The 12,708-nt window shown below is 40.5% G+C and overlaps 1 long non-coding RNA gene across 1 annotated transcript in view; it reads left to right on the forward strand.

Annotated features, from left to right (window-relative positions):
• Positions 1 to 12,708, forward strand: part of LOC110355560 (uncharacterized) — a 51,178-nt gene that overhangs the window by 26,553 nt on the left and 11,917 nt on the right. The window contains exons 5-6 of the long non-coding RNA XR_002408312.2: positions 5,514 to 5,648; positions 7,016 to 7,103. This is a non-coding gene — a long non-coding RNA (uncharacterized LOC110355560). The remainder of the gene's footprint in view (positions 1 to 5,513; positions 5,649 to 7,015; positions 7,104 to 12,708) is intronic.

A 12,708-nucleotide genomic window follows, 5' to 3' on the forward strand; every position in this document is an offset into this window, starting at 1 on the left:
TCAGTCTGTCTTGTACACCTTTTTGCCAGTACAAAGTGCAGTTGTACTACTGGAGCACACAGGACATAGAAAATGAACAGCACATCAGGTTAAACCAATTACAGTTCTGAGTTGTAAGGATGATGTGTTAATGGGGCTTTTCAGGCAAGTGACTTGGCCTCTGGCTGCTCGTGGGGATGCTGGGTGGTATAATGATAGAATTTTCACATGGCCAGAATTTCATTACATCATTTGTTAGTGTATAGAATATCACAAGGGAGTTCTACTCTATTTAACATAGTAACAATGAACAGCTGGCTGCATTGCAGTCCTCTGTGTCAGCGAGGATACAGTCAAAATATATTAGTCTAGTTTAAAACATTCAAATTACATTTTTGTAGGTTAGCCAGTCTGCACTGTGAATGAGCAAAACAAGGAAAAGACAATTGAATAGTGGAAATAAAATGTCAAACATAATGAGAGTCTGAGTACTAGGCAGAAGAAATGTTGGCACAAAAGGTGTTAGAGGGATTTAACCTATTTAAGGGGCATAGATTATAAAGGTATCTAGTTTCCAAGACTGATCTCTTGCCTAACAGGACTTTAAGCCAAGAGTTATATCAGATACGATGTTTATATCACTATTCTGATAAAATTATTATTTTACTTGCCTGTAAATTCCAGTGTTAAAAATGTCAGCTATTAGCTCCATTTGTGCCTCTGTGAGTTTAGCAGGGACATTTGATCGTTCCCAGCTACTGGCATTGCCTGGTCTGTTCGTTTTGTTCTGTATCACCTCTCCAGCCATCCCAGAGAGCATCATCGCTGCTGCTGCGAGGACATTGGGCTTCTCTGCCAGTTTTGATATGTGTGATATAGAGAAGTCCAGAACCATCTGCACACTAGCACTATGTGATCTATCACAGCCTCTGGAACGGCTAACAGACCATGCCACGTTAGCCTCTTCTTTCTCATTCATTCCTGTGGGGCCTTCATCAAGTTGCTTAATTTTTCTGAGTCTCAGCTCACTAACTAGAGAATCAGGTTTAAGCATGATTTACTCACGTGTTTTGACAGATGGATAGAATTCTGTGATCTATTCCCTAGCAAAATATAAATATTCTGCACAAACTCCCATTCTCGTGGGATTTTTAGTGAAGTTTACTGAAGCAGATATAGTATTATACAAGTTAATAATAGGAAGAAGGGGACTTAAGATGTCACTTCTTGCTAGTTTGTGGTATTACCCACAGACCTTTTCAGAGTGTCTGCAAATGTAGTTTTACAAGCTGAAAAGGACATTGTGTTCCCACAGTTGATATGAAAGATCTCTCTGTGGTATTGAAACATGGAATTGACAGGAAGCTTTCTCTGATGATTGTTGTGATTTTTTTTTTTTTAAAGTATGCCTGTTTATACTGTGGCATTTGTATTTCTCTAATAGCCAATAGAATAACACTGTCGTCATCTTTTCTTGCCAATAGGCACAACTATATGTATTCAGCATGTCCAGTCTTACAGTATCTGATTTCTCTGGGCATCAGTTGTTTGCATTGCTCTTCTCGGAAGATCCTCCAGCCCACCTGTTATTCTGCTTTGGAGACAGATGGCCAGAACAAAGTGAGGGTTTCTAGATTTGGTGTACAAACCATTGAACGAACAACCAGTTGAGGTTTTGTTAGCCAATTAAATGTAACTTAGGCATACTCAAACGCTCAGACGAAAGGGGATTCAAAACCGGGAGGGGAAAAAAGATGCAACAACAGCCTTGGGGTATCACCATCAAAGAAGGTGTTCAACAAGATGTCCCAGTTTAAGGTTGAACAATTAGAAAAAGGACCAAATGATATTTTACCATTTTTTGTTGTTGTTGGGTTTGTCTGGTGGTTTTTGTGGTGTTTTTTTCTGTTGTTTCTTCAGAAACAATTTTCTGATTGTGAAAGATATTGAGGGGGAAACTTCAGCTCCAGCAGAAGTGAATCAAAATTCATTTTTACAGTTCCTCTGAAAGAAATATAAGGTGACTGATATTGTCTCGCATCTTCCAATCGCTGATGGGGAAAGTGAGGACTGAAGGTGGGAAGGGTGGGTGAAACCTGCCTAATGAAAAGACTCTGCTGCTCGGGTCCATAACTGACAAATATACTTCTGGAAATGGACTGAAAATCACAAAATGCGAAGGAAAACATGAAATGCAAAGGTCCTGCTGATCTTCAGCAAGAAAACCACATTCTTGCCTCTCAAGCAAGAGGCACCAAAAAACAAAGCTGCTCTTCTCCTAGTGGACAAGTGTTAAAAGGGTTTATTTAGCTAACAGAAACATGACGGGGGTCTGTGTGAAGGACACCCCAGCAGAGGAGGCAGACAGCAGGCGATGCACGCGATTCCTGTTAAATCGTACGTTGATTCTGCCAGGCCTCTTGATTGGAACGAGCAAATTAAAAAAGAGATGTAGTATTTCATGCTGGCTCAAACACTTCAAACGACAAAAAACAGAGAGGATGCAAATGTAATAAAAACGTTATTGTCTTCAGAATCATGGAGAGAGAGATTTATTATGGTTTTTTGTGTGACAGCAAATTATGTAATGAAGAATGAACTATAACAACAGTTGTGACGAGAGCTATTTTTAAGGTCCGCAAACTCTTTGACAAATTCTCCTTTTAAGCTTTCTTGCCTCTCCCAACAGGTGATTAAAAATATATATATTTACAAAATTAAATAAAAAAAAATATCCTGATTCCAGGTCACATCATTTAACAAAAAGAGGATAAGAAATAACACAGTAGGGTTCAATGGAAAAAAGTAGCTCATACGTAGCAATTTCTATGCCTAAATGTAAAGTGTAGGGCCATGATGGACATTTCAGGCCAGGACATTCAGGGACTCAGGAAGAGCTGATCCCAGGTGTGCTCTCCTCTCTGCTTTGAGGACACAAAATGCTTAGAGCTGGAGTGCTAATAGTGTGCACATAAAACATTTATTAAACCAGACTGTCTCTAGCCACCATGTCTTCATGTAGTTATTTTCCAGATACCAAAAGTTTGGTTTATTTTTTGAGACACAAGTATAAACTAGAGCATAACTTTTCATTATTTGTGAACGTTACATGTTTCATTGCTGAAGAGCAGTATCAAAGCTTTACACAGGATATTGAATTCAGTGCTGTTAAGGGAAAATCCATCTTCCCTATGCAGAAAGCATTACGTCATGAAGAGATGGAAACAAAGAGCTTGGAGGGACTGGGATAGGCAAACTTCCCTGCTTTTGCAGGAAATGGGTGAAACCTTGCTTGAAATTATTATTCAGACGTTTTGTGCTGTGAAGGAAATGTCTCCTGATAGCACAAGCTATTGGTTTCCTGTTGTGAACTAACAGTTTTGGCATAACCAAGAATGGACAGGAAGGGCAAATGATTGGGGGTCATTTGAAGAACTAGTTTTAATGAAAAGACCAGCCCAAGTAAGCGGGAAGAAATGTGGCCTGAAAAAAGACTGAAATTAAAAGGGAGAGGGGGAAAGAAAGGGGATCAGTTGCTGATTGCTATAGTATCTTTATGGTAATAAATAAACAGTTTTTAAAAATCACACATGAAGTTTTAGCAGGTTTAGCAGAAAGCGGGGGGGACGCTGTTGCTGAGCAGGAAGTATCGCGGGGGGAGAAAGCCCTTTGTATCCTACCTAATTAGAGCCTGATTCAACAAATATATATCCGGCTTCTACACTGAGGAAAGCAATTTTTGGAAGTTTTCACAGACGCGGAATTGTTTTGGGGTGGTTTTTTTTGTTTTGTTTTTTGTTTTTTTTCAACCAGAAACTTCTGACAGAGGCACTTAAAGTGCTATTTTTCAGCCACGGTGTATAAATAGCACTGCCAGCAGGTCCCTGAAACTGCCTTAGCGCCAGGCCATCTTCTTGTCTTCCCTTCAAAGCAAAAGCAAGCACAGGGAAAGGCGCACACGGCATTTTCCTACCTCAGGACACCTTCCCAGCCTACTGCGAGAGCAGAAAGGAGGTGGCTTCCCCTCGTTTTTCACTGGGGTCTCTGGGGATCAATACCACCTTCATGGGCTCGCTAATGCCATGCCAGAGCTGCCCTCACATTTGCATTGTTGCCTGAGTCGTTATGGCTCTTGGTCCTAAGGGGACTGTCCAAAACTGTCCAGTGCCTCATAGAATCATTTTTGTTGGAAGCTAAGATCATCGAGTCCAACCACAACCTAAATCGAGCACTAAACCATGTCCCTAAGAACCTCATCTGTACATCTTTTAAACCCTTCCAGGGATGGTGACTCCACCACTTCTCTGGGCAGCCTGTTCCACGGTTTTACACACAGAATCACAGAATGTCAGGGATTGGAAAGGACCTGGAAAGCTCATCCAGTGCAATCCCCCCATGGAGCAGGAACACCCAGATGAGGTTACACAGGAAGGTGTCCAGGCATGTTTGAATGTCTGCAGAGGAGACTCCGCAACCCCTATGGGCAGCCTGGTCCAGGCTCTAGGACCCTCAGTGAGAAGAAGTTTCTTCTCAAATTTAAGTGGAACCTCTTGCATTCCTGTTTGAACCCATTACCCTTTGTCCTACCATTGGCTGTCACCGAGAAGAGCCTGGCTCCATCCTCCTGACACTCACCCTTTATGTATTTGTAAACATTAATAAGGTCACCCCTCAGTCTCCTCCAAGCTAAAGAGCCCCAGCTCCCTCAGCCTTTCCTCACACGGGAGATGCTCCACTCCCTTCATCATCTTTGTTGCCTTTCCATGAATGAATTTTTCCTAATAGCTAATCTGAACCTTCCCTGGCACAACTTGAAGCCACTTCCTCTCATCATTTGCTACTCTGGACCATAGGTCTTGTGCCTGGTTGTAGCTCGGGAGCCCACGTAGACCCTTTCTCCTAAAACGTGCCCCAAAAGCTGAACTGCAGGGACTTGTCCCCTCCTTTGCTGTAGATCAGCAAGACATGGCGGGGAGCACTTGCTGAAGGAACCGTCCTGCTGCAATGCAGGCGCAGGGTTATCGGGTTTTCATTTCCAGGAGAAAAAGAATAAATTGAAAACCCTCTCTTAGGTGTTGCAGGCTTCTTTTTGAGATGGTGCTCTAAGTTTCATTTTAAGCATTCAAAACATTTAAAGGCTATTTTTAAAACAAATGAAACCCGCTTGGGTTTTTGTGTTATGTATTTTTTTGGCAGCAACCATTTTCACCTTTGCAGAGCTTATTTCAATTGTATGAAAATTCAAGTTATAGAAAATGGCTGCCTTTTACAGAAAACAAAACATTAAAGGGGTCGCTTTGCGTTCGCTGATTCTTATAGGCCTTCCTTAAAGTGTTTTTTTTATGATGCCAAACCCGCAACAATGTGTGAAAATGCGCCTGAGTTTGTCCTTGGATTTAATTTAGATACAATTTTTAAAAACATATACAACATTTCTGCATTCTAGTCTTAGAAAAATGCAAACTTCAGTCACATTTGAATCACGCTTTTTATTTTTCTAACATCTCCTTTTAAATATTTTTGTTTCCATTTAGGACTGCCAACATCACCATGGAAACCCCCAAAAATAAAGACTTGCCCAGCCTTGTGAGAGCACACCTGCAAGAACAAGAATTGTCTGTCAAAAGCAACTCCCCTTTGTCATTGATGTCACCTAAGGACATTTTGTGGTCAGTATGATTTGTTATCTCAAAATTCATTGAAAGTAAATTATTAGAATTGAGTTAATTTGGAATCTTGCCAAATGATTGTTGCTGTTTAATATACTATCTCAGTTTTAAGAAAAAACCACCACCACTACTCTTTGCAGACTGTAGGTTTGAGATTGGAAACCCTGAAATAACAAGATGAAATAAGCACTCATATCGGTGAGACAAAGACGTAAAATGAAGTCCTAATAAGTTGTCTTAATAAAAATCTTTCCACTGGCTTTGGAAGGACTTGGATCAGAATTACAAAGAGAATTGCAAGAATTCATCTGGTTCTTCCTAGCAGAGAGGCGGAGAATATTTACTATTGAACAATTGGCTGCTATGAAAATTGGTCTTTTTAGACTTTTCAACATTGCTAATTTTATACTTGTATACTTTTTACTTACAGAACTAACTTTGAAGCAGTTTGATCTGAAATTCTACAATTGCAACTAGTTCTGTGCAGTTTTCCAATTTAAAAAAATTAGATAATTACAACGGTTTAACATGTGTTTTCTTCAAGCAGAAGGCAGCTATGGTGGTAGAACTGAATTCAGATAATGTGAATATATTTAAAGACAATGTTCTTAAATTATATTAAGAAAACTCAAATTGACAAGATATTTCCTTTTATTTTTTTTTCTTGGTGCTCACTGTTTGTTCTCAGCTACGCGAATTGTATATTCTGCTTGCTAAATTATTAAATTTCCAGTATATGAAGGCTTTTGATTTGTATATCTTTCTGCAATGGTAGTGGCAATTTGACAGCAAGTCTGCATCAGTAATGAGCACCACTGGGAACACAGAGATTGTTTGTTTCTCTTTGCTAGGGAAAGACTTTCCATAGATCACAAACCCAATGAAACTTTAAATTAGGTATGCAATACACCTTTGTGTTATTAACAATAATACAGGATATTTTTTTTTTTTTGCTATTTAAGCAAACTTAATTTAAATGCTTTCAGGTCTCACCTAGATCTATTTTTCAATGCTGTTTTAATGAGCAAACTCCTTGGCAGAATTGTTTGTCAGCATAGACAAGCCTCAGAAATGCTAGCTGTAACACCTGCATGTCTAATGCCAAATGATCCTCCTCAAATCAACAGGACATTTTTGGAAATTAGATGGTATTCCACATCAACAGGAGTATCAGATCTCACCTCTCCAGGAATATTAAAGAATGAAAGAACAAATTCAGACCTCAAAGTATTTTCAGTACTGAGCTGAGTGTGGAGAGAGAGAGAGATTCATTCAGGCAGAACATAGGAAGTGTATGTGACAAATTAGTGTCATGATTGTTGCACCATCTCACATGACAATCTCATCAGGATGTGTGTGTTTTGCAGGACCGGAGTTTCCTGTTGTACACGTGAAAAATTTTCACAGAGAAGTCATCTGGTGTTTACAAGAAGGAATCTTCCCAGCATTGCACAGGTACCATCAGCATGTTCCAATGGTCATTCTCATGTGGTCACCTCACTCCAGCTGTTAACCAAACCTCTGCCCTAATCAGTGTTGAAGTCCTTTTTGCTGAATTTATCACCTTTAAGCACAGTACTATCAAAGTTCTGGATATTTGCAGTCAATAATGTTTCTATGCCACATGAGAAATGTTTTCCCAGCAAATTCTGATTCAAATGTTGTATTTTCCTGTTGCTTCAGTTTTTACCCTAGGATGATGATTATTTAGTGTTGCTACAACTTGTCGTATTACTTATACTGCTCTCCAAAGAGGTGGTTGTGTTCCCATGTTAGGTGGGAAGTATTCCTATGTGTGCATTTGTGCTCAGAATGACCATTTAAAAATTCTTGTTGTGTATGTTCATTGATACCCTGTAAGATGGATTTGTGTTGCAGATGGGAGTAGAAGTTCAAGTTCCCCATGAAGGTGGGTAGGAGCCCTACGGGCAATCAGATTAAACGGGAGAAGGGTTATATGTGTTTTGGGTTCTTCCGTGGCAAATGCTGTGGAAACTGTGGATAGATGAAATGCACAGGGGTTATTATGTGGGGTTAAATTTTCAGGAATTGAGAAATTCAATTAATTGTAGTTGAAGTTGTAAACTGGCATAGATTTGAGCTCAATCATTGTAAAATTATTCCTGTTCTGTTGGCTGGATGCTCTGTGCAAGCTGCAGTTCCACCTCCTAAAGTGTTAAAATCACTTCTTTTCATTTGTGCATGCTTTCTGGAACTGATGAGATCAAAACAGCATCATACCACTTCAACTCAATAGGGAATGATTGCAACTGAAAAGCAATTATTTATCTGGTGTGAATCATTCTGTATTACGTTTCGGTTCCATACTGAAGGCAAGGTTTGTTTGTCTTTCAAAGAGGTACCTTTACTTTGCTAATGTAGCTGCTGATGTATTGCAAAAGGACATTTAGGGCTGTCTTGATGTTTCTAGTGTTTATTGTTACCACATCAAGTTTTTGCCACTCGTTATCAGGACGCTGATCAGTCCGAACAACAAATAATATTGCAATATTAGTATCATAGAAGAGGTTACAAATAGAGACAAATAGTGGGGTTGACTGTAATGTCAGTGTTTATTGATTCTACCTTGCTAGTAGTCTTTGAAATTAGCTAGACATTAAATAGGCCCAGTTTTGTATAACTATAAGGCACATGCTTTATGGAAAAAGTTATTTCTTTAAGAGAATTGTTGAATTGTGGAGAGGAGAACTTAATATTATGGTAAGCACTTAGATTTTACTTTTAACCATATCAATAAATAGTGCCACATTAAAGACAGCTTTCAAAAAAAAATAGTAGCTGTTACAAAAGTAAAAAACAAACAAACCAACCCACAGGAGCAACACTTTCGCTGTTCATTTCCATCTCTGTCTTTTTAAGCCAAACCTAAAAAGACATGTTGAGAAGTAGAAGCTTCATTTTTCTGTTCATTGCACTTCCTTCGCCCGCTTCTTACTCTGAATTTCCTCCATCAAAGTGTGTCAGTGACTGTGCGTCAGTGTGAACTAGTGATTAACTGTGGTCCCAGAACAAACAGCTGCTTTTATGGATTTTGGCATTACGACTCCAGCCCACTCTCAATCTCCTTGAGTTCTACCTGGAAAGATGGTTGTTTCCAGGCCAGCTGGGAAGAGTCTCTTCACCAGGTTTGGTTCCACGCTGTAGGAGTCAGGCACTGTTCCTAATGTTGCTCTGAGGAGCAAAGCTGGTCACAAAAATATGCAAATTCCATTAGTTATAGCCATAGACTGATTTATGAGAAAAGCCTTGTGCTCCCTATGCTCCCATATCCTCTATGTGACAGTGACTTCAGAATCCCAACCATCATGTCCAGCTCCTGGGGAGGAGGTTTCTTCCTTAACCAGCTGCCAAAGGGCTCTTATCCTAATGTACAGTAATTTGGCTTTTATTTTTTAACTTAGTTAATGGTTCAGGTCAGATCTATTTATTTCAATGTACATACCTGTCAATCATTCCAGGCTGGAACTAATAATCGTATTGTAGCAAGAAAGAAGCAGAGTTTGCAGGAAGAGAACATACACATAAAATTTTTATCAGGCAAATTAATATAATGGGAAAGAACAGGCAGGATTTCAAGCTCAAAGCCCTTTCTCTGGGTCTGAAAAGGACTGGCAGAATCCAAGATAGAGTCAAGGTTAGGCCCAGTTCCTCTTATTTTAATCTAATTATGTTAGGCCACTTCAGAGATAAGGGTACTTAGAAAGTGTGGGGCAAAGCTCCCTTCCATATTACAGCAATTATACTGTGCTGGGAAAAGTTCTGTTGCAAGGTGAGCGACACAAGCCTGTACAGCAGTTTTCAGAGAGACTTCCTGGGTCCTTAATTGCCGACACACATTTAGGCACACTGGCGTCACACACAGCATTTCAGCCCAGCCACGTGGAATAAAGGACCTGCAGTGTTCAAAAATCATCCGTTTTAACACCTCAGTGCGATGTTTGCTCAGAGGGCTCCACTGAACCTGTGGCTTCATCGGTGGTTGTCGGACTGCTGAGGAGGCCAAGTCCTTCTCAGAGACCGAGAAGAGCTCAGCACCTGTGATTTTGGGAGCCTCCTTAGGACTACTCTGGAGTCTCTCCCTGAGCTGGTGGGTGGATGAGATTCCAATCAGGCGAATGGATGGATTACCAATAAGTCTTGTTGTTTGGCCATCTGGATGCGCTGCTGCCACCAGGCTCATTTTTCAGCTTGATGACCGTAATAATTTTGGCAACATTCGTGGCTGCTCCCATTCATTCTTCTAACAGTTTCCATTACCCTGGCCAATTATTTTTGGGGTCCTGGCCTTTTCTTTCAGAACTATGTGGTTTTATATTTCAAGATCTCTGAATAGTGATTTGTATGAATATGTCCCTTTTGAGGCTGCTCCTCATCTTCTTGGAGCAGTTTTTACATAGAACATACGCCTTTTGAACTAGCTTGTGACAAAGTGACTCAGACAATGCTGCTCTAAATAACCTTCCCGGAGATAGTGAATAAAAAGGCGACCAGTCTCAGCTCTTCATTTTGCTGGACAGGGCATGCACACTAAGCATACAGTCAAACAGATGGAAAAAAGTGTGGGTTTAGTAATGCTGTCAGTAGCAGCTCCCAGCTGTTCCCCCTGATATAGAGACCAATCATATAGGACTGGTTTCAGCTGCACTTTATAGTTTTGTCTATCTTTAGCATTTTGTCAGCCCCAACAGGCTGAAATAGGCAACTTCTTTGTATTTTAAACCGAAAGAAAAGTCAGCAAACAAATACTGAGGGAGTCTATACAGGCACACAGAAACAAAGCTAGCATTATAGGATATGCAATCGCTTTTTCTGAAGCATCGTTAAGTCTCATTCTCGCAGATCCATACACACTGTCCAGCTCACGTCTTAGCCCACTGGGGAAAAAATGAGTTCCCAAACGTGCCTGAAATACTAAACTAGTCCCAGGAGGGAAAACCTAAACAAACATTATCCCCCTTGCTGAACACACCCGATCCTTCCCTAATCTAAACAGCCACTGACACTCTTATCACTTTCTGCCAGCAACTCTAACTGGTGTATTGTTAGGAAGGAAGGCTTATAGTGCTTGTCTAGGGTTTTGCCACCTCTGTACATGGCATGCCTCAGACACTCGGCTGTGTGCTGAGGTTCTCAGACGGGCTCTCCCAGACAGAAGAGGATTCTGTATAAAAATGCTGCTGCACTAAGACTAGTGGTGACTGGTCGTTAGGTCACCACCGGTGACTTGTGGTGACTGGTGCCACCCATTACACAAGGGGCTAAACAGCAGACAGAGACTCTGGCAGAATGGCTTCTGAATGACATGCTTCCTATGGCCAATGTATACTGCTGTGCGTATGTATGCATCACAATAAAATAGACCAGGCATTGCTAATTACTGTTGCTAAAACACAAAAGTAGGGTCGGCCAGTCTTAGTCTCTTGATACAAGAGGTTATAAATGAATCAAAGCTGTATTTGGTGAAAATACCACCAGAAATAAAAGCATTTTAGATGTCCTTTCCTTGAATATATGCTTAATAGTTTCAAATCTTTTAAAGCATGTACCAGCTCCTCCCCATCACACAGCTGCACCAACTCCACAATCCTTGAATTCAGTTCAAATCTTGTTTTCAGTATGACAAGAACTTTTGTGGACACTAGTTAAGAAACAAGAAGCATGCCAGTAACAATACAGACAAATAAAAATACCTTGGTGAACAGGTAAGGATCAGCAGCCTTGGGAAAGGCTGGCTGAGTTTCTAGCACCAACAGGCACGTAGCTGTAGCCCTGGAGGTCTGCTTAAAGTGTACCCGAGATGGCCACTCCTAGGAACAGGTTTTGGGACATAACGCAACTTTTCCTTTCCAGGCAACCTGAATCCAAATTGTCTTATAGAGTCCTCACATCACGCCACGTCAGAGAGGCCACAGGACATCTTGTCTGTCTAGCCTCAAACATATGGTCTCATCACAAGGGCAGGTGGGACACAGGGAGGTGACTGGGCCAGGTGATGCTCAGAGCCTGCTCGCACTGCAGGATACGGATCAGACGCTTGGAACAAACTTGAGTTTTCTCTGAGTGTGCCAGTTAGTTCATCAGTCTCGAATTTGCTCCTGGGGCCTGATGGGGAATTTGATTCAAAGCAGTCATAAAATTGTTCTTTAGTCTTGAGCTTTCCTATGCATTGGATCAAGGAAATTCCTAAAAATTACACATCAGGTATGCACAATTTCATTACAAATGCAAATACACATATAAATACACAGGGTAGCATTTGCAGCATGCTGGAGGCCTACTTAAATATCAGTATTTGCTTCTCTTAAATGTGTATGTAATTCATAATGGCCAGCAAACTTCATTAAGTTCTTCTTGCTCAAAGGCTGAAATACTTGGATATACATCACTGCTCCTATAGAGTAAAGAAAAAAAATAAAAGAAAATAGGAATATAGGTAAAGAGGACAATTCACTCCCTACAGAGAAGACTCCTCTAGGCTTTAAGGATGTATAACTTCCAATTCACGCTTTACAAAAGGCCTAATACATGGAATATGACTAAGGCGTAATACTACCACAAAATAAATGTATCTGATAAGGTGCCTATGGCACTACTGTAGCACTGCAAACATGTACCAGTAAATCCATCTCCAAATGCAGTTCATCTGTCTTGGGAATGAAGTTCATCTTTCACCATACAACATGGTCTGCTAGACAGAAGGAGAAAGAAAAAAACATTTATCATTCCCGTGCCAGGCAGAGTTCAACTTGAAAGAAACCGGATGAACTGTGTATCATTCATCTGAAGAACAAATTCACATTACAGATTTGCCTGAGAGACAAGTGAATGCAATCCAAAAAAGCTATCTGTTTCAGAATGGGAGGCTTGAATTCGGTCCAGCTAGAAAACGCATGCTAAATAGCATCCATTTATTCAGAGCAGTAATGGCTTCTTTTAAAAGCATGATGCCTTGATCAGTTGTGCTAAACATGGCACATATACCAATAAAAAAATCCCATTTTTTGAATGCAGACTATCTACCAGCTCCAGAAAGGGATTT

Source organism: Columba livia, chromosome 11, assembly GCF_036013475.1.
Source record: "Columba livia isolate bColLiv1 breed racing homer chromosome 11, bColLiv1.pat.W.v2, whole genome shotgun sequence".
Taxonomy (NCBI): Eukaryota; Metazoa; Chordata; class Aves; order Columbiformes; family Columbidae; genus Columba; species Columba livia.